The sequence below is a fragment of the Martes martes genome (genome assembly GCF_963455335.1).
Source record: "Martes martes genome assembly, chromosome: 12".
In the NCBI taxonomy this organism is placed as follows: domain Eukaryota; kingdom Metazoa; phylum Chordata; class Mammalia; order Carnivora; family Mustelidae; genus Martes; species Martes martes.
The window spans coordinates 23,954,940-23,981,495 of record NC_137900.1 but is presented as its reverse complement, the minus strand read 5'-3'; the positions used below and the strand labels follow the sequence as shown (position 1 = coordinate 23,981,495).

General features: G+C 42.1%; 1 pseudogene across 1 annotated transcript in view; it reads right to left on the bottom strand.

Moving 5' to 3' along the window:
- LOC308353556 (ras and EF-hand domain-containing protein-like) overlaps positions 1-26,556 on the bottom strand; it is a 71,924-nt pseudogene that overhangs the window by 3,604 nt on the left and 41,764 nt on the right. The window contains exons 8-16 of the transcript in view: positions 26,019-26,103; positions 25,030-25,118; positions 14,299-14,533; positions 13,834-13,985; positions 13,570-13,717; positions 12,244-12,325; positions 10,890-11,004; positions 7,305-7,424; positions 4,413-4,489 (exon numbers count right to left, since the gene is read on the bottom strand). The product of the transcript in view is annotated as a ras and EF-hand domain-containing protein-like (transcript). The remainder of the gene's footprint in view (positions 1-4,412; positions 4,490-7,304; positions 7,425-10,889; positions 11,005-12,243; positions 12,326-13,569; positions 13,718-13,833; positions 13,986-14,298; positions 14,534-25,029; positions 25,119-26,018; positions 26,104-26,556) is intronic.

Here is a 26,556-nt window from a genome sequence, read left to right as displayed (position 1 = left end):
CCAAGATGCCCTTCGACGGATGAATGGATAAGGAAGATGTGGTCCATATACACTATGGAGTATTATGCCTCCATCAGAAAGGACGAATACCCAACTTTAGTAGCAACATGGACAGGACTGGAAGAGATTATGCTGAGTGAAATAAGTCAAACAGAGAGAGTCAAGTATCATATGGTTTCACTTATTGGTGGAGCATAACAAATAATATAGAGGACAAGGGGAGATGGAGAAGAGAAGGGAGTTGAGGGAAATTGGAAGGGGAGTTGAACCATGAGAGACTACAGACTCTGAAAAACAACCTGAGGGTTTTGAAGGGGCGGGGGGTGGGAAGTTGGGGGAACCAGGTGGTGGGTATTAGGGAGGGTACGGATTGCATGGAGCACTGGGTGTGGTGAAAAAACAATGAATACTGTTATGCTGAAAATAAAAAAAAAAAAGTTTGCTGTGTCTACAGATTATCATTCCTTTGGGAAGTAAGATTAAGAGATGCAACCAGAAAGGTGGGTGAGGCCAGGCTGTGAGCGTTTGCACATGTTGGATACAGTCACGCCTCTGGAATTTCCTCTTGGTGGTGGGTGGGGATGTGGTTATGGAATTTTAAAAAGAGGTGGAGGTAAAAAATACAGAAATTGGAGAAGTCACCAGCTAGAGACAGTTCTAGAAGCCCTGGGGATAGACATTAGGCAGAGAGAAAGTAAAGAAGAAGAGAATGTGGAATGCAATCCTGAGATTGCCAACAGGGAAGCAACAAGCCAATGCACCAGAGTGGTGGCAACAAGCCCCAATGTTGCCACTTAGCAGCTGTGTCACTTTGAGCAGGATGATTAAGCATCCTAGTCCTCCACTTTCTTTTCTGTGCAATGGGTATACTAATCATAGCGCCTTCACAAGACAACTCACATCTCTCCCTTCTAGGCGGTCCAAAAGCTTCTATCAGCTACAATCATCTGACTGTCTGGTCAAATGTTTTCTCTCTCTCTCTCTGTTTTCCCCCCTCTCGTTACACTGCATGGCCTGCAAATATTCATTTCCTCGATACCGCTACTGAACCATGTATGGGGCCTCCACAGGCTGAGAGCTCACAATAATGCAGACATTTTATTGAACCTGAAAGCAAGTATTAGGGAGGAAAAATACATACCCACATGGTCCATCTGGCCTTTGGTTTCTCTAATCCACCATAAGTACAGGCATGTCCCTCCCACTTCAAGGAAATCAGACAGATATTCCAAACACCTACAATAGGTGTAAGCCTGGGAACACTACACTCTTTGACCAAAACAACCACATGCTTGACAACTGCATGTAAGGTGACTCTATCTCATCAGCAGATTTCCTCCCAACAGGCTCAGCTCCTGGGCTGAATGGAAATAACAGCCTGAGCACTTCTTGTGGTTTTTTTTTTTTTTTTCTTTCAAATCTCAGACCATTGATCAATTAAACACTTTGGAACTTGAATCTACTGCAAAATGCACAAAGCTTGTGGTTCTGGTGCTGGCAAGTTCACTTGCCAATGGACAATGATTGTGATAAATGTCCTGTCAGCACTGCGAGGAAACTGCATTTCTAGGAAACACTTTTCCTGGGATTGAGAGGTTTCCAGAAAAAAGCAATACTAGTAGTTCAGGGTGTTAACCAAACATTCATGGCCTCCCCTCAAAACAGAATTCTGTTTCAGACAGTGCAAATCCATAAACTCGTCTAGCTCACATTTTATGACATGAGACAGCATGAAAGCGGCCGTGATGGTAATTGTCTTGCAAGATCTAAATTGAGAACGTAACATATTTTACATTATACGTAACTTTCTAAAGGATGTAAAACCTTTTTTTAGATGATTTTATTTATTTATTTGAGAGAGAGAGAGATAGCAAGAGAGAGAGCATGAACAGTGGAGAGAGGGAGAAGCAGACTCCCCACTAAGCAGGGAACTCCATGTGGGACTTGATCCCAGGACTCTTGGATCATGACCTGAGCTGAAGGCAGACCCTTAACGGACTGAGTCACCCAGGTGCCTCAGGATGTAAAACTTTAAAAACGATCATTTCACCAGTGGCAACTCTACCATTTCCATGTAAGACTTAGGCACTTTAAAAATCAAATCTGAAGGCAGGATATAAAGCAAATTAAAATTTTTTAACATTTGCTTTATTTATAATTTCCATATTTAACACATCGCTAACATAACGAAACCAGGGACCTCACACCAGGCCATAATGCAACAACAACAATAAAATAACTCCCTGGTGAGTGATTCCCAAGGAGGGACCTTGTGATCAAAAGGCCTCTGTGCACAGGTGTGCTGGGTAAGGAAGCACAAGGCTGTGTGGGGACAGCAGAGAAAGCATAGGCAGCTCACAGCCTCGCCCACCATTACGATACAATAAAGAGCATCGATTCGGCACTCTTCACTTTAACTGTAATATGATCCTGTAAGACAATTAATTCAGCACGAAGTAGCAACTGGTATTCCGTGGCATACCGGCGGTTCTGTGTAGAACCACAGACTTGCAGAACCAGAGAGGAGCCTGGGGGTTGCTTCTCCAGCCCCCTCCCTCATTTTACAGACTAGAGATGCCAAGAGAGAGGAGGGACTCGTCCGACTCCACAGCTGTTTGAGGGGAGATTTAAGACTGTACTTTGAGCCTCCTGCACCGTGGTCCTCCATTAAGTGGGGCAGGAGGCAACAGCCTGGCAGGAGGCCTGCGCACAGCATCCTTCTCTGCTGGGCCCACCAACAGGTCAGCACCCCGCTGCCAAAGCTAGGGAGCCCCACCCCGGCCCGCTGTGATTCAGCTTTGGGCCCAGCGATGCTCTAAAGACCTGCAGGTCCTCCCCAACCCCCCCCTAGCCCAGCAAGCAGAGCACTTCTACCCAGGAATTCCCGGGTATGTTGTAGCAAAGTGCCAGCACAAACACCTGAGAAAGGACCAACACCTACCAGTTCAGCAGTGAGTCCACCGTCAGTGCATCTCACCCAGTTTCCCCCGCCGCCCCGCCCCCACTGCCTGTACTGAATGAGCCTTCTTTGGTCAAAATGGCCAGCGGCCCCTTCACACCCACAGGTACATGGAATCCATTATTTCACCCAGCTTAGTTTTACCTGGGCTCTTGTTTGACAAATGTGGTATGAGCCCATGATTCTCCTACTAATCACAGGCAGAAAACCATGTCATTCCCTTGAATCTACACAAGCTTAAATGTTTGCCTTTCTTCCACCTGATCTAGGTCACATTCAGAGTTAGTGTTGTCTTTGTTTCACACAAAGATGATTTCCAGCATGGTGCGGGCAGGTAGCTCTCTCTCGGACTGATATCAAAGGAGATAATGTTCAAAGATTCAGTTCGAGCCCAAGGCATCTGCCAAGGCCTGCCTCAGACTAATGCCAAGCAGACCATTTAAAGTCCTGGGGCCCATTTCCTGATTTTCTCAAGTGAGGGCAAGGATCTTGCCCAAGGCCCCGGTCTAAGCAGCCGGTAAGCATTATAAACAACGAGTCATCAACAGAAAAGCAGCATTGGAACACTGCGATGTATTTTACTTGTCACTGTATAGGAGCAGAAGAAGCCATCTATCATACTAAAGCTAAGATTCTTATAAAATCTCACATATGATCAGAAAAAAAACCTACACACCCCAAATTATGGCTTCACTTCGTCAGCAATTAAAGATCACTGGCCTGATTTTGTTCATGCTCATTTTCTTTTCATTTTTTCCTTTCTTTTTTCTTTTGGATATTTAATCTCTTTAGGCCAGTAAAGAATCATCTTTTCATTTGTGGCAGAAAACCAGGCAGAAGACGTAAATCTAAAAGATAATGTTGTTATTTCTTAAAATTCAAATTTACTCCAAGGATTAAAAAACACTCACATTTATGTCCAAGTTCCTTGAGGATGTAATTTTCAGTCTAATCTACATCCCCAAATATTATTTATTATTAACACCACTGCCTGAGCTTAATAATTACCTGAGTAATTATTTTAATAAAGTGCTTCCAACTGGCATGATACACAATTTGCTTTGTTGAGTTGCTTTTTTTCTCCTTTATCCCAGAAAATGTCAGAATAGGCAGTTAATTTAATAATAGTCTCTTGTGTTTAAAATCTGGTTCCTGGAAATGATTCATACAAGTCAACTATTAGCTTTGTGGTGACATTTTGCAGAAATGTCAGCGACACCTCAGATGCACCTGCTTTGTTTGGCAGTAAAGGTGCTTTGCCAACATTCACAGTGAATAAGCAGCACTACCAGTTTTTCTAAAATCCGTGTTCAATTGTTTCTCTAACCACCACTGAAATACGAGACAGTGTTTTCCAATGTATATTCACATTATGGTCCAGAAATCGGGCATATGCACCAACTACGTGAAAATACAATCCTGCATTCAGTTTTCCAAATATAAGACATTTTACCAAGCAAGATGGAGAACAGCTTCCACTATATTCGAGCCATCTTTGGCGCTGGTTTCACAGAATAATGCCCCATAGGTCTGTAGAAAAGAAATAAACACAATTAAATGAAGCCTTTACTTAAGGCTCCTGGAATTTTAGCTTTTGAAACCAACAAATAAAATAAACATATTCTCCTGTTGAGTATTCTAACAGCTAAGAAATAGGATCCATGGTTTTGATAGTGAATTTGGGTCTAGTTATTCCAGACACAATAGCTCCGAGTCAGGGGACTTTTTATTTTGCCTTAAAAGCAAGCCCAATACACCATTTCATGTTTTAAGGTTCTTATTCTCCACGGTCCTACCAGTTGCTACAAACGTTCTCTATCGGATAATCTGAGAGAGGTAAAAATGGTAGCTTAAGGTAACCACTCACGAATTAAATGTCCATCAAAAGTATGTCTCCTTTGGGCCAGCAGCTAACTTGCATCCCTTCACACTATCATCTTTGCCTTCAAGATTCAGTAACCTCCGTGTTGTTAAACCCAATGGATGCTGTCTAGGGCTCTATTACACTATCTCCCAGCAGTTGTGGATATGACCACTGATCATATCACTCTCCTGCTTCACACCTTTCAGTGTTTCCCATTCCTCTTCAAGTAACACTCAGATGCTTCCCCACAGCTGACAAGGCCTCGAGTCCATGTAGTCCCGGCCTAACTCCTAGTTTTACCCGCCACCCTCCTCCCTCGCTCTCAATGCTCTGGTTACTCTAATCTTCCCTCTGTTTCACTAATGTTCCAAATTCCCCCTTACCTCACGGTCTTTGCACCTGCTGTTCCCATTACCTGGGTTATGCCCATCAACCCCTTTCTCCAGGCTGACTCCTACTTACTTTTTGAATTTTTCCATAATCCTCCCCTGAAATCAAGTTTCAGTGTTGTCTAAGCCTGGCATGTCCCTGCCAGGTCTTGCTATTAGGAAACCTCACAGCCCTCTGCGTTTTCTCTGTACTGCACTTGCCACAGCTGTAATTGATGAAGTTAGTTTTGTGCATCTTTGTCTGGAGACAATGTCCTTTAAGGAAGGAGAATTGCAGGGGCCTTGGGCCTGGGTGTAGGTGACACAATTCTGTGTGGGATAAGGGGAGGATGTCATGGCTGCTCTGGAGCATGGAGAGAGAGAACAAAAAGAGGGGGTAAGAGTCCACAGTGGGACCTTTACCCAGGAGCCTGGGGAAAATCTATAAAAATTCTACAATGAATGTGAATGAATTTCCAGTGGAAATGCGTAGCGTTGTTTCCAAGTTTTATGGCTAGGATGTTATGGGGTGACATGGAGGATCTCTCCGAGGCTACAGGAGGGTAGGGGTCACAAGATGTGTAAGTGAGCAAACCTTGGGAACTCTGAAATCGTGAAGAGGGGATAAACCTGGCATGTGGCAGGGAATCCATGCTCTCTAAGGGGGCGTGTGGGACGATGTGGCACGTGGATTACATACATTTCCTGCGTATCCCCCAGAAATGAACTACATGAAGACACGGGCTGTCTGCTGTGTGCTCCAGTCTTTCCTTCACACATGATCAAGTGCATACGATTAAACGTGTTGAATGAATCTCTTCTGTGCTTCACTGCCTAGCTCTGATGTTTAGCATGTTTGGTTCATAGTTTTAAAGATTTTATTTATTTATTTGACAGAGAGAGATCACAAGTAGACAGAGAGGCAGGCAGAGAGAGAGAGAGGGAAGCAGGCTCCCTGCCGAGCAGAGAGCCTGATGCGGGACTCGATCCTAGGACCCTGAGATCATGACCTGAGCCGAAGGCAGAGGCTTAACCCACTGAGACACCCAGGCGCCCTGGTTCATAGTCTTTAAAACTTTAAGAAAGATTTTCCAACTTAAAACAGTGGCACTGACCCTTGTTTTTATAGTCCACGTGCCATACTACAGCGCAGGCTGTCCATGGGCTGAAGCAGACCACAGAGGCAGCCGTATCAAATCAGACTGCAATGGCGTGGACTTAGCCACCCGCAGGTACCTCTGATGCCTTGTTTGGGAAAGACAGGTCCTAAGGGGGCCCTGGAGCAGCCTCACACACTGGTAATAACAGGAGATAAATGCTGCCCCCAGTAATAAACTGGATCGAAATGAGTCTCATGTTCTATACAAGCATACAACCAAAAATAATCTTAGACTACTCAACTAAGCACAAATCTTAGAGGAAAAAAACAACTTTCCAAATTCTCTTCCAGCCAGGTAACACACTGCCCTTCGGCACAGTAACCTTCTGGAACTAAACCATGTTTTCTAAACAGGACACCCATTATTTTTCCTTGACGTGGATTCCAGAACTAGGAGGAGTCCAGGAACTGGCCGAGGGTGAGGAGGAAGGCAGGATACTTCTGGTTCCTTTGTCAATGCTCTCCAATGGGGAAAATTGCCCAAGTGATCATTTTACCTCCATGAGAGGTTTAATCCTTGGTACAATTACTTACATTCATTAAAGTGTGTGTGGCGAGGGTGGGGGTTGGGAGGGCACCTGGGTGGCGTAGTCAGTTAAGTGTCTGCCTTTGCTCAGGTCCTGGGATCAAGCCCTATGTCAGGCTCCCTATTCAGTGGGGAGCCTGTTTCTCCCTCTCCCTCTGCCCCTCCACTCCCCACCCCTGCTCATGCTCAAGCGTGCTCTTTCTCTCTCACTCTCAAATAAATAAATTTTAAAAAATAAAATAAAAATTAAAAAAATGGCAGGGAGACACTGGGAGTTCTGCCTGAATAAGAAGGCCAGTAGTCCCATCAGAAGGGGTGAAGGGTTGTCAAAGCACCTTGTTAATCGAATGTAGACAGGAGTGAAGGGTCGCCAACTGCAAAGCTCATGAATGGCTACGTTTATTCCAACAGCTCCATTTCACCCTTACCATGGCCAGTTTTTCTCCCAAGTATCCTGGGACACAATTCTGTTCCTCTGCTCCAGCAGCATCACGGAGATCAGCCTTGTTTCCTACCAACATGATAGGAACACTCTCCTGGGTTGCATCCTGCCAGGGGAAAAAAAGCCGTGTGTTCATCAAACACTGAATAAGTTCCACTGACAACAGCAGCTTCCACTCTCCAAATGCCCCGTGGGTTCTGCATGACCTGGAGGTCATATATTCCAGCCTCAAAATCTCTCTACAGAGAGCCAAACTACTTCCCATCACCAAGCGAAAACACTGAACTTCCGAGAGGTTAAACAAGAATTTGCAAAGGCCAGGGCCATGGTGCAAATGCTCCCCATCACCCCTGCCACCAGACGAACCAATATGAACTCAAGGGGCCTGACCACAGAGCTATATTTGGCTGTGGAACCCACACAATTTTCTGTGACTTTCACTCCAAACGGTGCTGATAACAAGTCAACTTCATTATCTTAGGCACAAAACACACAGGAAGATCCCTCAGCCATAACGGGATAAAAACAGAATGTGGGCGTTCTACACTTAACTGCAGTGCGGTTCACAACAAAAGCAAAATGTGAAGGTCCTAAAGGTTAACATTTTTCTTACGAGGAGTCAATTACCGATCATTCGAAGGAATCGATTCTAAGGCTAATGCTCCCAAATCCACCTTTGCAGGTCCACGTGAAACATGGGGAACAGAGCTGCATCGGAGGCCACCCCTCCCACCACCTGGCCGCTATACCGGCTGTGGCCCAGAAATCAGGTGAAACGCTTCATGTTTCTGCCTCAGTTTCCCCACTGGTAAAATGAAGGGGTTAGTAAGGGCACACTGCACCTAAGCAGGCTCTAATGAGAACAGAGAAAGCTAGCCTGACTGGCCCAGAAAAACAGGGTTTTGGTTCCCACACAAGAGCAGCAGCCCTGACTTTTGGCCGTGACCCTCTGCCGGGCCTCCAGGTACCAGCTGTGCTTCCGGTTTGGTGCTACACCTGCCACAGGATCAAGAAACGAGCCTTGAAAACAATGAAAACATCTGATTTCCCTTCTCTTCAGACCATTCTCCTCCGACCAAGGGCACCGAAGTGTAGTAACAGCAGAGGGGAGATGGGAATGGAGGGCCGTCCCTGAAACTAGGTGTCCATCGATGTGTTCATTAACCGTGTTCTTCTGCAAACTGTTCAGATTCCAAGGGGGCAACTTTGGAAGCCGCTCAACAAATACTCACTTAAGTGAGCCAAGAACCCAAGCATCTAAGTGACTTCCCTAAGTTATGTCAGTAAATACAGGCAACTCCTTCCAGTCTTGTCTCAAACAACATCAGGCCCTTTACTCTGCCCTCTTGTGTCCACAATATTTATCATTCTCTATCATTCCATTTATTTTATTTACTTGTTTGTTGCTTATTATGTTTCCCCTACTTGGATACAAGCTCCCCTACTGTGGGCGTATTCCAGGCTCTGGAACCTGCACAAAGGAGGGACTCCAAAAATACTCCGGAATGTGAAAAAGTCGGTTAGAGATCTCATGTCTCAAGTGTCTCCTCAACTCAACGTTCACCCAAGCATTCAACCAATACATTACTCACGACAGGTAAGTAAATGGCCACCATTTAATTTTACCCATGATTTTATTGCGCAATTTTGTAGCTCAGTGGTTTTTATCGAAATGTATTAATTATTAATTCACCACTGACATTCCATTACCCCGAAGCCCTTGGGCCTATCCCAACAATCACACTTTCCACCTGTGACTCTAGTGGCCACATAAACTGTCCCTACAGAATGTCCTTCAGTTAGAAAGGGCCATGACAAAGGTTTGTCATGCCCTTTTTTCCCAAAGGTAGAAGTCAAAAGCCAAGTAGTATCTAATTTTTCCCCATGACAAATTCAAGAGTTCATCTTGAATATAGTTTTTGTCCTTTTCAGACCCTATGAAAGGTGGTCCACAGAGCTGTAAAGGTCACTTACCATGTGTAGGTGATTAGCAAAGGATGGCAACTTATGGGGTCCAGGCACACCAGCTGTGGTGGTCACTAATGGCTATTTCAACCCTCTGACTGACCTTGCCTTTGGGCCGCCAGTCCTTGCACATCATGCAAAGACTTAAAATGCAGACTATGTCCAAAAGTTTTAACAATAAAAAGTTTTGCTGTGGATTTTAAATTTTCTGTGGGTACGAGTCCATTGGGATGATGTTATTCTCTGGACTTATCGTTCTCCCCAAGGGAGGTCTGTCTGTTCCCGTAAGCAGACGCTTCTCCTCTGTGCGTGGAATGTACCTAGGAACTCCACTCTGGACACCAAAAGCTTCTTTTCTCAACCTGCTGCTTACTCTGGCTCTTTATCACAGCAGCAACCAGGGCTGACTCAGGAGATCCAAGGCCCCCTTCAACCCCTCCCCTCTAAATAACCATAAACCAGGGTCATACACTTTCTCCAACTCAGGTTTCTCATAAAAAATGAGAGTAACATTACACTTCTTATTTCTTTCCTCAGATATGTTACAAAGATGTATATAACATGTGGAAATTTTGTGAAGTAAAAATGCTACATAAACGTCAACACACTTGCATCATATTTATAATAATTTTAGGTCATGATATTTCGCTAGGACAAAATGCACATTTCTTTGTCATTTCTCAGATCATTTCTTCAGTTAGAAAGATAATATAATTCTATTTTCTTACAGGGTATAAAATGGGCCCAATGGAAGACTCTAGAAGCTAAGTTGATATACAGCGATCAGTTCTTGCACTGTTTAATGCCTGTTAAAAATTAGAGATGATACACTAAATTGGAAAATTCTATTAGTCACTAGTTTTTTTTTTTCCAAGAGAGCATATTGAACCACAGCTTGAACTGAATTTTATGTTAATTAATAACCCATTAGCAGCACACTAAGTGTGGTCAAAATCATTTCCTACTTCTAGAAATTATTTACCATGAAACCAAAGGATATGAAAACTCCTCAGATGAAAGACACTATCTCATTTAACAAAAAAAAAAAAAAAAAAAAGCAGCACAGTTGTCACCATGTTTAAGATACCACTTGGTTAAAAAAAAAAAAAAAGTTTTACTGATTTTTGAGACTCTAAAAAAGAAAAAAAAACCACTTGGTATTTCAGGGGCACCCAAATTACCACCAGAATAAGGTTGAGGACACAGGTGCTAACGGAGCTGGGCCTTGCACGTGCTCATATCTGGCACACATGGGGGCCCCGTGCACACCCAGTCACATACACACCACCCCAGGCATTAAGAGCTGCTTCTTCTCAGGTTGCCCACAGTTGCAGTTACTTCCAAAGGGGTTCTGATTTTATCTGTAAGAAAACCAGAAGTTTTATTCCCAGAGCTCCCTTCAGTGGTACCCACGGCTCTGGGGAAACTCGCCCGGCTACCGAGGAAGAGACCAATACTGCCAAGCGCCATGAGACACTCCCCCTCTCACACCCAGTCAATGCTCTCTAATGGTGTGCACGTCAACAAAGAAGAGAAACCGCGTCTTCTAAGATGGCCCATGACGCCTGTGTAGTTTTTTCTTTGTTGCTGTGTTTTGATATCTTACCTCGATCATGTCCACCCATTCTCGAATACTGAGAAAGCTTTTCTCGCGCGTAACATCATACAACAGCAGAACGCCATCTGCTCTTCTGAAGTAAGACTTGGCGATACTTCTGAACCTGGCAAAGAGGAAAGCGTGTAAATACCAGTTCTAATCAGTCTGTTGGTCAGGTGCTACCCTTTCTTCATCTCTTTCATTCTCACTTTTTTCTCCCTTTCTAAGATAACCTCCATTTAGAAGAATCTCACGGCAACCTTGCACTGGGACAGAGCCACCTCAGAGGGCTGGAACGACTCAGTGGAGGGGAACAGAATAATTTGGGGTATGATCTACGAGAGCCAAACAATTTCTCCAAGAATATCTATAAACCCAAAGTATAACCAGGACAAGGCTGAGAGTATAATTTCTAAAAATTTCAGGTCCTGCAACAAGCTCCCAAACCCATGTGTGGGACACAGGGAAGGAGGGAAGGAGAGGCCCGAGAGAGAAAACTGTGGTCTGGGGGTGGGGAGGGAGTACTGGGGGGGTGGCATGGAAGAGGGCCTAATGGTGCGGAGTGCACAGCATGTCAGCTTTACACACACGGCACGTGGGCCGGTTTGCTAGCGCAAGAGCACACCCCTGCATGTGTGTCCCAACTCTAAACCAACTGCAACACTTAACAGCATCTTTAAAAAGGCCACGTCGACTACAAATGTTTTTTAAATACTGAAAGTCTCAGTGTCCTAGAGAATGCGAGCTCCCTGCAAGCAGCTTTTGTGGATTTGTGTCTGTTTCCTGTTGAATCTTTGGAGCCTAAATGGTGCCTGGTACGGGCACATATGGGTACGCAGCCCATCCTCGCTAGCTGAGCAACTGGGGAGATGCTATTTCCGAAGAGTTAGGCAGGATTAAATCCTACACTTGATCCTTCTGGTCATCGGCAATGCAGGCAAGAGAAGGCAAGGTCACCAGACATGAGTCTTCTACTTAGTTCGTGCCTCTGCCCTTGAATGGAGGGGAGCTGACAGATTCCCTTTTCTGTCTTTTATTGAGCCTGGCTAAGTGCCTCCTCACACCGGCACTGCATTCCAGGAGTGCTGCCTCGCCTACGTTCTCTCGTTCAGAAAGGGCACTCTCCTTTTGCCAACTGAACAGCGGCTCAGAGGAAGCCTGAAGACCTCCACACACAACTGACAGGTAAATGAAGGAGGAAAGAATGTGGGGACATGCAAACATTCCCCAAATCCTAATGCACTATGTAATTACACAGTGTATTATAATTATAGGATTATGAGCATCAAAAACCACCAAGTGTCCCACAAGGCTCGTCCATGCAGACTGAAGGTGAGCCCACAGTGCTGTGGGAAGCACTTGCCTCTCCTGACCAGCCGTATCCCAGAGCTGCAGGACTGTGGGCTCTCCGTCCACAAGGAGAGTTTTCATCTGAAAATCGACTCCTGAAAGAGAATTACAAGAGAACGTGGGGACCATGATGTAAATAGTTTCACTGGTTTTGACTCTCAAGCCCTCTGTAGATAAGACAAAAGCCAATAAGCCAAAGCTCAATGAGGTAGAGAGGGAAGAATGTAGCCTTCAAGGAGAGCGACCTTCAAACACTAATTACAAGTCAGAACACACATGTGTGCGCAGATGCACCCTCTGCAGGTTGGCTGAGCTGGGGAAGGCTTTTGGCTACAGACAAAAGGAAAATCTACGTTCTGTTTGTCTGTGTGATTACATGAAGTCGGTATGTCTCTGCGTGTTTATGTGTGTGTGCATGTGTACGTGTGTACGTGTGCATGTATCTGTGTGTGGATACGTGGGAGGTGTGCATATACACCATGCTCTTGAGCAACCGAACAAAACGCGGTGGTCTTTTCAGGAACCAAATCAAAGTGAACTTGCAGATTTGTTACCTTCAGGGGTATGATGAAGAACCATGAATTTACAAAGACGCCCATTGTGAAGAGGGTATAATCAATCTGTTCTAGTATTTCTCATCATCAAAGTAAGAACTCTTTAGATCAGGAAGAAAGGTAAACAATAATTTGCAAACCTTCAACTCCTTTTACTGATTAGTATGCAAATTTGGGAAATCAGGACACTTCCTCTCTTGTTCTCAGAACTGCTTACTCCTGTATTCCGCTGTAAAGGAGGGGAAGGGATCATACACCTGGCTATGATTTTGACCATGACAAAGTGGCCATCAACAATGTCACTTTGCCAAGTGACAGCTTATCAGAAAAGCTTTCGCCGGTCACCTTGTGTAAAACTGCACCTCTCTCCAAACTTCATCTTTTTTTCACCCATTGCTGTCCTTTCGGGTGAAGTTTCCTTGCAGGCTGGGATTTAGTTGCCTCTGTTCATTGTGTGTCCTTAGCACTTACAGCAGTATCGTGCTCCTAGGAGAAATCAGGAACTGTCTGCTGAATAAATGAATCTGTCATCTCTGGCTCTAAGCTTGGTCTGGCTGCTCTGACTGGCTAAGTGGATACCTCTGTCCTTTGTCAGTCTTCTTTTCCTAAAGTTGGGCCTTCACCAAAACAGAAGACCATTCTGTAGATAAGGATACACACACACACACACACCCCTATATATTATATATGTATACAGAGAGATCTGTGTATATACTTTCTATGGAAAATAAAATCAAGCTAAAAGAAGGTCATTTCCCCATTACCAACTGGAGAAGGAACCATACCCAGGGTGGCACTTGTATTTCCTCAAAATTCATTCTTGCAGAGCCTCATGAGGAAACTAGACTTCCCCACTGCAGCATCCCCAGCAAGCACAATCTTGTAAGCCTTCTGTGAGCTGGAAGATTTATGGTCGCCATCCACCATGTCTGTCTAGGGGGACAAAGCCACAGTGGGTGACAAAGGTCGTGCCAGTTGTCTTCCTAATAAGTTATAAGGCACCGAAAATTCACAGTGTTCATGAATAAAATATCCCAGAAACTACCTACCTGTGGTGACAGAGCTGAGATGGGCTTTCTTGAAGAACTGACGACGCTGCCCTCACTAGTTTCCAGTCTAAGAAACTAGTCTGGGGTTTCCAGTCTAAGATGGCAGCCACACTTTTGGCACCAAACATCTCTTCATCCTTTATATCAGGAGCCTGATTTTTGTTATTATTATTATTATTTTTTTTAGTCAGCCATTAAAAAACAAAGTCTCTCATTACACATATATATTATGGATTAAAGAGAAGAAAAATACGTAGATGAATCTATAGTCAGTTCTGTTATGGAACAGAGTAGCCCCAAATGGCCATCTGTGAAAATTTCTCCCTACCCTGATGAAGAAAAATACATTCTACTAACTATATTTCATATTTATAACCTTTAAGTCGTATTCCCATGACAGATACAAGTCAAACAGGGTGATAGATTTCTACCGAAGGTATGGCCCTGGGGCTTTCTGGGGCTTACATCTATGTCTGAAGCATCACCCCCAGAGCTCTCCTGCATGCCGTGTGACCTCTGAAGTGCCCTCTGGTGCTTGTATTCCACCTCTGAGTCATATTCGTTGGAGTCTCTCAGGGTAGACAAGCCGCTGTCAAAGCAGCTCTCAGGAAGGCTGTCCACCTCACAATTCACCCTCTGCACAGGGTCACAGAGGGCCAACGAGTCACAGTCCTCATCCACGTAGGAGGATCGGGATGACCTGGTGATAAAGGAGAAGACAGCTCTACCCGAGAGTTCACAAAGCTCAGGACTACACAGCAACGGACTCAAGAAGACCAACAACTCTCCCTTTTGCCAAGAATCATGATGTAGTCCATGACTATGCATCAGGGGAAACAAAATGTTCAGAGCAACACCAGCTCATTCTATGCAACAATCAATTAAGATAAAGACACTCAAGTCTAATATTTAATAAAAATGTAGCCATTTTTAAAAATCACATTCTGTATTTCCTAATAAGAAAGGAATTGCAGTGTCCAGAGCATAAATGCAATCTCAAGTTAAGAAAAATGTATGCAGGAGATGTGAACCTTTTTACTCTAATGTGGTCAGACCATACTCCAAATAGTTTGTCCATTTCTGGATAACAGCTCTACTTTTTAAAAGGGATGCTGACAACCTAGATGGGAAACGTAACCATGATGACTGCGAGACTCAAAATCCTCGGACACAAGAAACTGTGCCATGAGCTCAACTTCAGTCTTACTGGTGTCCCTCTTCAAATCCTCAGAGAAGCTGACACATGAAGATGAAGAATACATTCTCCTAGGTTGCACAAGACAAAATAAGGGCCAACTGATAAGCTTTTCTAGGAGTCATATTTCTTTTTTTTTTCAAAGATTTTATTTATTTATTTGACAGAGAGAGAGAGATCACAAGTAAGCTGAGAGGCAGGCAGAGAGAGAGGAAGGGAAGCAGACTCCCTGCTGAGCAGAGAGCCCGATGCGGGGCTCGATCCTAGGACCCTGGGATCATGACCTGAGCTGAAGGCAGAGGCTTTAACCCACTGAGCCACCCAGGCACCCCAGGAGTCATATTTCTAATCAACATGGTAAAAACGACAGGCAATTAGAAAGGTGTGGTACCAGAATATGACACAGGGAGTTTTCTGCCACTAGGTGTTGATATATAGTCTAGTAAGACGCTTGTAGAAGAAGTTTCACAGGGAGATCTCCCGGATAAAGGCAGGAACCCCTGGCTTCTATGGAAGTTTCCATTTGTGAAACTCTCTAACATCTTGTAAGTGAGGGAGAAATTAACATCCAACAAAAGAATCAAAAGAAACCGCATTATTTCCCTATTTACTTTTGCTTTTCCATTTGATTTTCCCAAAAACCTGTTTATACTGAAATAATGGGGCACATGCATGGCTCAGTCAGTTAAGTGTCAGACTCTTGGTTTCGGCTCATGTCATGATCTCAGTGTTGTGAGATGGAGTCCCATGGTGGGCTCCGTGCTCAGCTGAGTCTGCTTGAAGCTCTCTCTCCCTCTCGCTCTTCCCCTCCCGCTCATGTGCTCTCTCCCCAAAATAAATAAATAAATCTTTAAAAAAAACTATTTTAGTACCATTAGCAAATGCTTAAAATTAACTAAAAAAGTAAGAACCACCAAACCCTCCCTAAATATGTTACGTAATTACAAAGTCTTTCTCCTGGGGGCATAGTCAGACCATATTGCTAACTAGCAAGCTCTGAGTGTCTGTGTGCATACAAACATTTTTTTGTTGTTTCATCATTTATGAAATTATCCTTCTAAAACTTTTAGCCACACTATAAGGAACCTAGAAAACCATTCTCATTATAATATAGTACAAACTACTTCAGCTTCATATCATTATTAATCAGAACTTTTTTAAAAAACATTCAGATTTTTAATAAGAAGGGAAGAAGTGAAATACAGAACTGAGAAATCACTTCCATGAATATCTAGACTCCAAATTTAAAATATAGGTACAGATCAGATTTTCTCAAAGTCAACATACCCTTTAAAAAAGTAAACAATAAATGGTGCTGGGAAAACTGGACAGCTATATGAAGAAGAATGAAACTTGACCATTCTCTTACACCGTACACAAAGATAAACTCGAAATGGATAAAAGACCTCAACGTGAGACAGGAATCCATCAGAATCCTCGAGGAGAACATAGGCAGTAACCTCTTTGATATCAGCCACAGCAACTTCTTTCAAGATATGTCTCTAAAGGCGAAGGAAACAAAGGCAAAGATGAACTTCTGGGACTTCATCAAGATAAAAAGCTTCTGCACAGCAAAAGAAACAGTCATCAAAACAAAGAGGCAACCCACGGAATGGGAGAAGATATTTGCAAATGACAGTACAGATAAAAGGTTGATATCCAGGATCTATAAAGAACTCCTCAAACTCAACACACACAAAACAGATAATCATATTAAAAAATGGGCAGAAGATATGAACAGACACTTCTCCAATGAAGACATACAAATGGCTACCAGACACATGAAAAAATGTTCATCATCACTAGCCATCAGGGAGATTCAAATCAAAACCACATTGAGATACCACCTTACACCAGTTAGAATGGACAAAATTAGCAAGACAGGAAACAATGTGTGTTGGAGAGGATGTGGAGAAAGGGGAACCCTCTTACACTGCTGGTGGGAATGCAAACTGGTGCAGCCACTTTGGAGAACAGGGTGGAGATTCCTCAGGAAATTAAAAATAGATCTTCCCTATGACCCTGCAATTGCACTGCTGGGTATTTACCCCAAAGATACAGATGTAGTGAAAAGAAGGGCCATCTGTACCCCAATGTTTATAGCAGCAATGGCCACGGTCGCCAAACTGTGGAAAGAACCAAGATGCCCTTCAACGGATGAATGGATAAGGAAGATGTGGTCCATATACACTATGGAGTATTATGCCTCCATCAGAAAGGACGAATACCCAACTTTTGTAGCAACATGGACAGGACTGGAAGAGATTATGCTGAGTGAAATAAGTCAAACAGAGAAAGTCAAGTATCATATGGTTTCACTTATTGGTGGAGCATAACAAATAATATAGAGGACAAGGGTAGATGGAGAGGAGAAGGGAGTTGAGGGAAATTGGAAGGGGAGGTGAACCATGAGAGACTATGGACTCTGAAAAACAACCTGAGGGTTTTGAAGGGGCGGGGTGGGAGGGTGGGGGAACCAGGTGGTGGGTATTAGGGAGGGCACAGATTGCATGGAGCACTGGGTGTGGTGAAAAAACAATGAATACTGTTACGCTGAAAATAAATAAAAAATTAAAAAAAAAAAAAAAAGTAAACTATTCTTACCTGCCCAAAAATATTTTCATAAGTAAGTATGTACTGTTGGGGCCCATTCCACGTTAAAACCTGTTAAACCCCTAGGGCCTGCCTGGGCCTACTTAGCCATAGTGACTCCATGTTGCCTAGGTAGCCATTTTGTTGTTTAATAAATGCCTCAGCAGTTACCGATACCGGTTCTGAGTAACCATTGCTAAAACACATACCTAAAACAAGGCCATTTTGTTGTTTAATAAATGCCTCAGCAGTTACTAGTATCGGTTCCGGGTAACCGTTACTAAAACACACAGGTAGGAGACATCCAATCAGCCAAAGCCACATATGTAGAAGTCTGCGGCTGTGCCCTATAAAACTAGCCTATAAGACCAAGGCGCGGTCGCTCTCTTCGGAGGCGGCCCTGGCCGGTTAGTCTAACTTCTAATGCTTGGCGAAGAATAAGGCTTTGTATAACTTTCACTTTGTCTCAGTCTCTTTCCTTTGATAACAGACCCAACAGTATAAATATAGAACAAGCTATATTTTTGTTACAAATCTTAGAAAAACACAAAACTAAAACAAGTATACAAGTTAAAATCCAGTAAGGTCACAAAAGCAATAAAATTAAATTTAAAACATGTTTTTAAGTTTTTATATTAGCATCAAAAACTTCTGATATTAAACTTCTGATATTAAAATAATGACCTTCCAAAGAGGACATCAGTCCAGACCCTGGTGGCCCACTGGTTATTATTCAGGGTGATGAGAACAAGAGTGCTCTACTTCTGTCCCTCTGAGCCACTGGGGTGTGATGACTTTGTCCCTTAGAACCTACTCTTGAGGAGTTCTTAATCCAGTACGAATGAGCCCTATTCATGGTGTGTAATCTTTTCTAAAATGAACCATGGTAAAATTTCTGAAATAATTTTCCGTAATGTATCTTTTCCCCTATGTGCTTAGAATTGGTCTTAAATATCAGTCCAGGAAAATCACGCTGCACCCACATAGTTTTTTTTTTTTTTTTTTTTTTTTTTTTAATAAAGATTTTATTTCTTTATTTGACAGACATAGATCACAAGTAGGCAGAGAGGCAGGCAGAGAGAGAGAGGGGAGGAAGCAGGCTCCCTGCTGAGCAGAGAGCCCGATGCGGGGCTCGATCCCAGGACCCTGGGATCATGACCTGAGCCGAAGGCAGAGGCTTTAACCCACTGAGCCACCCAGGCGCCCCACCCACATAGTTTTTTAAAAGTAATGTCTTTTTCTCAATAACAGAACAACTGAGCTGCCTGCATGTCTACAAACCATCAACATTTGTTATTTCACAAATCACTGACAATAAAAACATCTGATACCTGTATAGCATTTTCCTCAAAGTGATCACCAATAAGCCCTGGTAATAAACCTTCCTGACCATTTTGCTTTTGCCAGGATAGTTAAGAACATTATTCTTGGGGTGCCTGGGTGGCTCAGTGGGTTAAGCCACTGCCTTCGGCTCAGGTCATGATCTCAGGGTCCTGGGATTGAGCCCCGCATCGGGCTCTCTGCTCAGCGGGGAGCCTGCTTCCCTCCCTCTCTCTCTCTGTCTGCCTCTCTGCCTACTTGTGATCTCTGTCAAATAAATAAAATCTTAAAAAATATATTTTAAAAAAAAGAACATTATTCTTTATTTTTTTATTGATTACAAGTTTTTATTTAAATTCTAGTTAGTTAACATATATGGTAAAATTGGTTTCAGGAGTAGAATTTGTGATTCATGACTTACATGTAATACCCAGTGCTATTTACAGCAAGTGCCCTCCTTAACACCTATCATCCATTTAGCTCATCCCCCACTGTTTTCCCTCCAACAACCCTCAGTTTGCTCTCTGCAGTTAAGAGTCTTTTATGATTTGCTTTCCTCTCTCTTTTGATCGTTTTTCTTCCCCTATGTTCTTCTGTTTTGTTTCTTAAATTCCACATATGAGTAAAATCATAGGTATTTGTCTTTCTGAGTTATTTTGCTTAGCACAATACACTCTAGTTCCATCACCATTGCAGCAAATGTCAAGATTCCATTCCTTCTGATGGCCAATATTTCATTGTAGATATATACCGCCTCTTCTTTTTCCATTCATCAGTTGACAGACATTTGGGCTCTTTCTATAATTTGGCTATTATTGATAATGCTGCCATAAACATTGGGGAGCATGTACCCCTTCAAATCATTATTTTTGTATCCTTTGGGTAAATACCTAGTAATGTAATTGCTGGGTCACAGGGTAATTCTTTTTTGACTTTTTGAGGAACCTCCATACTGTTTTCCACAGTGGCTGTACCAGTTTGCATTCCCAGCAACAGTGTAAGACGGTTCCTCTTTCTCCACATCCTCAGCAACATTTGTTTCCTGTGTTGTTAGTTTCAGCCATTCTGACAGGTGTAAGGTATCTCATCATGGTTTTGATTTGTAATTCCCTGATAATAAATGATCTTGAGCAACTTTTCATGTGTCTGTTAGCCATTTTGCATGTCTTCTTTGGAAAAATGTCTATTCATGACTTCTGCCCATTTCTTAACTGGATTATTTCTTTTGGGGTGTTGAGTTTGATTAAGGTCCTTATAGGTTTTGGATACTAATCCCTTATCAGATATGTCATTTGCAAATATCTTCTCCCATTATGTCAGTTGCCTTTTAGTTATGTTGACTGTTTCCTTTGCTGTGTAGAAGCTTTTTATCTTGATGAAGTCCCAATACTTCATTTTTACTTTTGTTTCTCTTGCCTCTGAAGATGTGTCTAGTTAGAAGCTGCTATGGCTAAGGCTTAAAAGGTTTCTGCCTGTGTTCTCCTCTAGGATTTTGATGGTTTCCTATCTCACATTCAAGTCTTTCATCCATTTTGAGTCTATTTTTGTTTGTGGTGTAAGGAAATGGTCCAGTTTCATTCTTCGGCGTGTGGCTGTTCAGTTTTCCCAACACCATTGGTTGAAGAGACTTTTTTCCATTGGATATTCTTTCCTGCTTTGTCAAAGATTAGTTGACCACATAGCTGTGGGTCTGTTTCTGGATTTCCTATTCTTTTCCATTGATCTATGTGTCTGCTTTTGTGCCAGTACCATACTGTCTTGACGATGACAACTTTGTAATAGAACTTGAAGTCCAGAATTGTGATGCCTTCAGCTTTGGTTTTCCTTTTCTTCTTCTTCTTTTTTTTTTTAAGATTTTGTTTATTTATTTGAAAGACAGTGCACAAAAGTGAGAAAGATCATGTGAGCATGGTGGGGGAGGGGCAAAGGGAGGGGGGCATGTGGACTCTCCCCTGAGCAGGAAGCCCAACCCAGGGCTCAATCCCAGGATCCCGGGATCATGACCTGAGCCGAGGCAGACAGTTAACTGACTGAGCCACCCAGGCACCCCTTTGCTTTTCTTTTTCAAGACTTTAGACTATTTGAGGTGTTTTCTCTTTGCATACAAATTTTACGGCTGTTTGTTCTAGTTCTGTGAAAAATGCTGGTGGTATTTTGATAGGGATTGTACTGAATGTGTAGATAGCTTTGGGTAAGCATAGACATTTTAACAATATTTTTTCTTCCAATCCATGAGCATGGAATGTTTTTCCATTTCTTTGTGCCTTCTTCGATATATTTCATAAGTGTTCTATAGTGCTCAGAGTACAGATCTTTTACCTCTTTGATTAGGTTTATATTTCATAAGTGTTCTATAGTGTTCAGAGTACAGATCTTTTATCTCTTTGGTTAGGTTTATTCATAGGTATCTTACGGTTTTGGTACAATTGTAAATGGGATCTCTCCCTTGACTTCTCTTTCTGCTGCTTCATTATTGGTGTATAGAAATGCAACAGATTTCTGTACATTGATTTTATATCCTGTGACTTTGCTGAATTCATGTTACTGGTTCTAGAAATTTTTTTGGTTAAAGTATCGTGTCATCTGCAAATGTGAAAGTTTACTTCTTACTTGTTGATTTGGGTGCTTTTTCTTTTTGTTGTCTGACTGCTGAGGCCAGGACTTCCAGTACTATGTTAAATAACAACTGAGAAAGCAGACATCCCTGTCTTATACCTGACCATAGAGGGAAAGCTCTCAGTTTTTCCCCTTTGAAGATGATATTAGCTGCGGGTCTTTCATACATGACGTTTATGATGTTGAGGTATGTTCCATCTATCCCTACTTTGTTGAGGGTTTTTATCAAGAATATATGCTGTATTTTATCAAATGCTTTTTTGGCATCTATTGAGGGGATCCTATAATTCTTTCTTTTTATCAACTGATTGATTTGTGAATATTGAACCACCTCTGCAGCCCAGGAATAAATCCCACTTGATCATGGTGAAAAACTGTTTTACTGTACTGTTGTATTCAATTTGCTAGTATCTTGTTGATAATTTTTACATCTGCGTTCATCAGGGATATTGATTGGCCTGTAATTCTTCTCTTTGGGGGGGGGGTCTTTGTCTGGTTTGGGGATCAAGGTAATACTGGTCTTGTAGAATTAATTTGGAGTTTTTCTTCAATTTCTATTTTATGGAACAGTTTGAGAAGTATAGGTATTAACTCTTCTTTAAAGATCTGGCAAAACCCTTTCCCTGGGAAGCCATCTGGCCCTGGGCTTTTGTTTGTTGGGAGGTTTTTAATTACTGGTTCAATTTCTTTCCTGGTTATGGGCCTGTTCAAATTTTCTATTTCTTCCTGCTTTAGTTTTGGTAGTTTGTATGTTTCTAGGAATTTATTATCCATTTCTTCGAGATTGCCCAATTTGTTGGCATGTAATATATAATACACAATATTGTCTTATAATTATTTCTATTTCTGTGGTATTAGTTGTGATCTCTCCTCTTTCTTTCATGATTCAATTCATCCTTTCTCCTTTTTTTTTTTTTTTGACAAGTCTGGATAGGAGTTTATCAATTTTATTAATTCTTTCAAAGAACTAGCTATTAGTTTCATTGATCTCTTGTTTTTTGTTTGTTTTGTATTGTTTATTTCTGCTCTCATCTTTATTATTTCCCCTTTTCTTTTGGATTTAGGCTTTATTTACTGTTCCCTTTCTAGCTTCTTTAGGAGTAAGATTGGATTGTGTATTTGGAACATTTCTTGCTTCTTGAGGTAGGTCTGTATTGCTATTTACTTCCCTCTTATGACTGCTTTTGCTTCATCTCAAAGGTTTTAGACTACCATGTTTTCATTTTCAGTCGCTTCCATGCATTTTTAAATTTCTTCTTTAATTTCCTGATCTTCGTGATCTTTCCAGGTTTTTTCTTGTGGTTGACTTCAAGTTGATATAGCATGGTGGTCTGAAAATATGAATGGTAGGATCTCAATCCTTTTGTACTTGTTGAGGCCTGATTTGTGACCCAGTATGTGATCTATTCTGGAGAATGTTCCATTGGCACTTGAAAAGAATATATATTATCCTGCTTTATGATGAACTGTTCTGAGTATATCTGTTAAGTCCAGCTGGTCCAGTGTGTCATTCAAAACCACTGGTTCCATGTTGATTTTCTGCTTAGATGATCTGCCCATTGCTGCAGGAGGATTGTTTTGGCATCCCCTACTGTTACAGTATTATTATCAATAAGTTTCTTTATGTTTGTTATTAATTGATTCATATATTTGGGTGCTCCCAAGTTGGGGGCATAAATATTTACAATTGTTGGATCTTCTTGTTGGATAGACCCCTTAATTATGATAGAGTACCCTTCTTCATCTCTTGTTATAGTCTTTGGTTTAATATTTATCATATCTGATATAAGTATGGCTACTCCAGCTTTCTTTAGATGTCCATTAGCATGAGAGATGGTTCTCCATCCCCTCATTTTCACTCTGGAGGAGACTTTAGGTCTAAAATGTGTTCCTTGGAAGGAGCATATAGATGGGTCTTGTTTTTTTATCCCTTTTGATACCCTATATCTTTTGACTGGAGCATTTCATTCATTTACAGTCAGAGTTATTATTGATAGATAAGAATTTAGTGCCATTGTATTCCTGTAAAGTCACTGCTTCTGGAGATTCTCTGTTCCTTTCTAGTCTTTGTTGCTTTTGGTCTTTCTGTCCCACAGAGAAGGCCCCCCTTAGTATTTCTTGCAGGGCTGATTTTGTGGTCAGGAACTCCTTTGGTTTTTGTTTGTCTGGAAAACTTTTTATCTCTCCTTCTACTTTGAATGCTAGCCTTGCTGGATAACGTATTCTTGGCTGCGTATTTTTCCCAGCATGTTGAATATATCACGCCACTCTCCACTGACCTGCCAGGTTTTGATGGAAAAATCTGCAGAACCATTCCTCTGCACCTCCTACCTACTACAATGTTTTCTCCCTCTAGTTCTGCATTTTGTTCTCTCAGTATTCAGACCTATTCTTGAGTATTTGGAAGATCTGATATTTATCTAGCTGTGTTTGAGGGACAAGGCAAGCATAGGGTCCCCCTACTGCTCTGCCATCTTAACTCTCAATACATTTTTATTCTTTAGAACAAAAGATCTCAAATGCAAAGGGAATGAATATGAATTGCAAAGTTGCATTGGAGGGGCACCTGGGTGGCTCAGTGGGTTAAGGCCTCTGCTTTTGGCTCAGGTCATGATCCCAGGGTCCTGGGATCAAGCCCCGCATCAGGCTCTCTGCTCAGCAGGGAGCCTGCTTCCTCCTCTCTCTCTGCCTGCTTCTCTGCCTGCTTGTGATCTCCCTCTGTCAAATAAATAAATAAAATCTTTAAAAAAAAAGTTCCATTGGAAATGGAGAGCTAGAAGCCCAAAGCTTATGCCTTAACTTCTACTTTCAAGGTTTGATAGCCACCAAATTTAACTTTTTAAGTAATAACAATGGACATATATATTTATACACACAAGTACACACAGGTAATCTTTCAGTCCTTGTCGCCAGATCTCGGGTTACATAGGACCAATATATCACTTCTTTTGATTCAAAATAGAGCTAAATTCTCACTTCTGTTAAATCTCTCTGACTCTTTCAATACAACAGCTCACAAACGTCTGCTAGTCATGTTTCTATTTGTTTTGAAGGTTTCCTCGAACACAGCTTACATAGTATTATGCTGAGCTATTAAACATTTGCAGATCATGCCAAGAGTCTCAACATCCTATCCCACGTATATGGCAATATCCAACACTATAGTTCTGCTTGCTTCCCTCTAAGAGTTTTCAGAGTTCACTTCTGAGGAACAAGATGCAATGAGAGAACGAGGTCAGGGGAAGCATACATAAAATCAAGTCATAACAAGGTCTTAAGGAAATCACTTTGCCCTCTCTGAAACTTTTTTACTTTGAATCTTTACAGGTTTCAGAAATTTTAAATAAGATAGCAGAAAATAGAAATTAGTGCCCAAAGTAGATTCTACTGTTTTAATTCCCCTCTAAGGAAATTTACTTTCCTTTTCACTCTGATCCAGAATTCAAATGAAAAGTAAGTAGGTGTTACCATAGCTGTCATAGCCCAGAGGATGAAGAGAATGACCATTAAATTTGGGACTGCTCCTAGAAATTGTATTCCCTGGTGATATATTACTTATGCGCTGAAATACATAAAATATATAAGCAACATTTTGTTATTCCATAAACACATAATACATATGCACATATATATATATCACACTAATTAACTTCTAATGTAATTAAAAGTTTGGTACCCTACATGAGTAAATGTGAGCACAAACACCAAGATAACTCCTGCAGTACTCTCTCTGCATTGTGTCTTAGATCCAAATCCCACTGCATGAGCCATAAAGGGCATCCTGGTTGCCTGCATTGTCTAGGACTCTGAATACCAACGTCTTTGGATTTATCTCTTCTCAAACCATAATTTGGCTCAGTGACTAAGCTAAAGGCTAAGGCCTAAAGCTAAGGTGAAGGAACCCTAAACTTGAAGCTGACCCGCAAAAGTGGGAGAAGAGGATTTCTGACACATGTAGTCAGGAAAATTTCCTCAAAATTCCAAGACAGGCATAGCTTGTTTCTGCAGCAGGGTTTTAAATCCAAGGCCCCCACTCTGATCATCTCATGACCTAAAGAATACTCAGTGTGTCTAAACACACTCCTCAGCCAGACGCACCTTCTCCCTCCTCTGAAATGGGAAGTATTTTCTCCTACTTCGATAAGATTTCCCATTTTTCTTCTATCATTACGATCTGTGCACATCTGAACTCCCTACTACACTATAAACTCTTCCAAGACCCAGGTCACACCTTACACATCTTTCTCTGGTTTCCTGGAACAGCTAACAGACAGTTGGTGAACATCTAGGCATTTATCTCGGCAGAAGGATAGCATATCCTTTAATTTGGGAAAATGTTGCCTCCTCTATTTAAATGGAATAGTTTCACATTTTTGTAAGTTCCCCCTTTAAGAAAATACATGATCTTCATCAAAACACTCTACTATAAGAATAGAATGTATTACAAAATTCTACTACATACCCAAGATCTGTTGAACTTGCTGTAACTGCTTTCAAGGGCACTCCTAAGGCCATCATTACTGTCATGTAACTTCCGGTGAGCTGTTCTACACAGCAAATAGACAAACAAACAGATAAGGGAAGTTGGGGTAAAAGCCACCTTCTTCACAGGCTGCGAAGTTCAGAACACTGAGTTACTTACCACCTCTTGCAACTTTCTACCACTCCTCTTCAAACCTCATGAACTGAGATCATAATTCACTACTAGAACTACAACTTAATTGATGTATTACCTCTCTTTTAAAGGTCTCAAGGCATTTCAGGAATTAGCTATGCTGTTGGAATCCACTGTTCCCTCAGGTAGCTTCACAGTGTAAATAGGTTTCTTGAAGGTCTCTGTTTCCTAAATGCCTAGACCCAGGTGGCCCTATGTGCCACTCTCTGTCCCTGTGCACATGTCCCAGCCAGGCGTAGATGCAATGTGTTATGTCACACTTCTTTCTCCCGGCTACTCCCATGTCTTCCTTATGGCGTGATGCTGCCCACCAGGCACTGTCAGG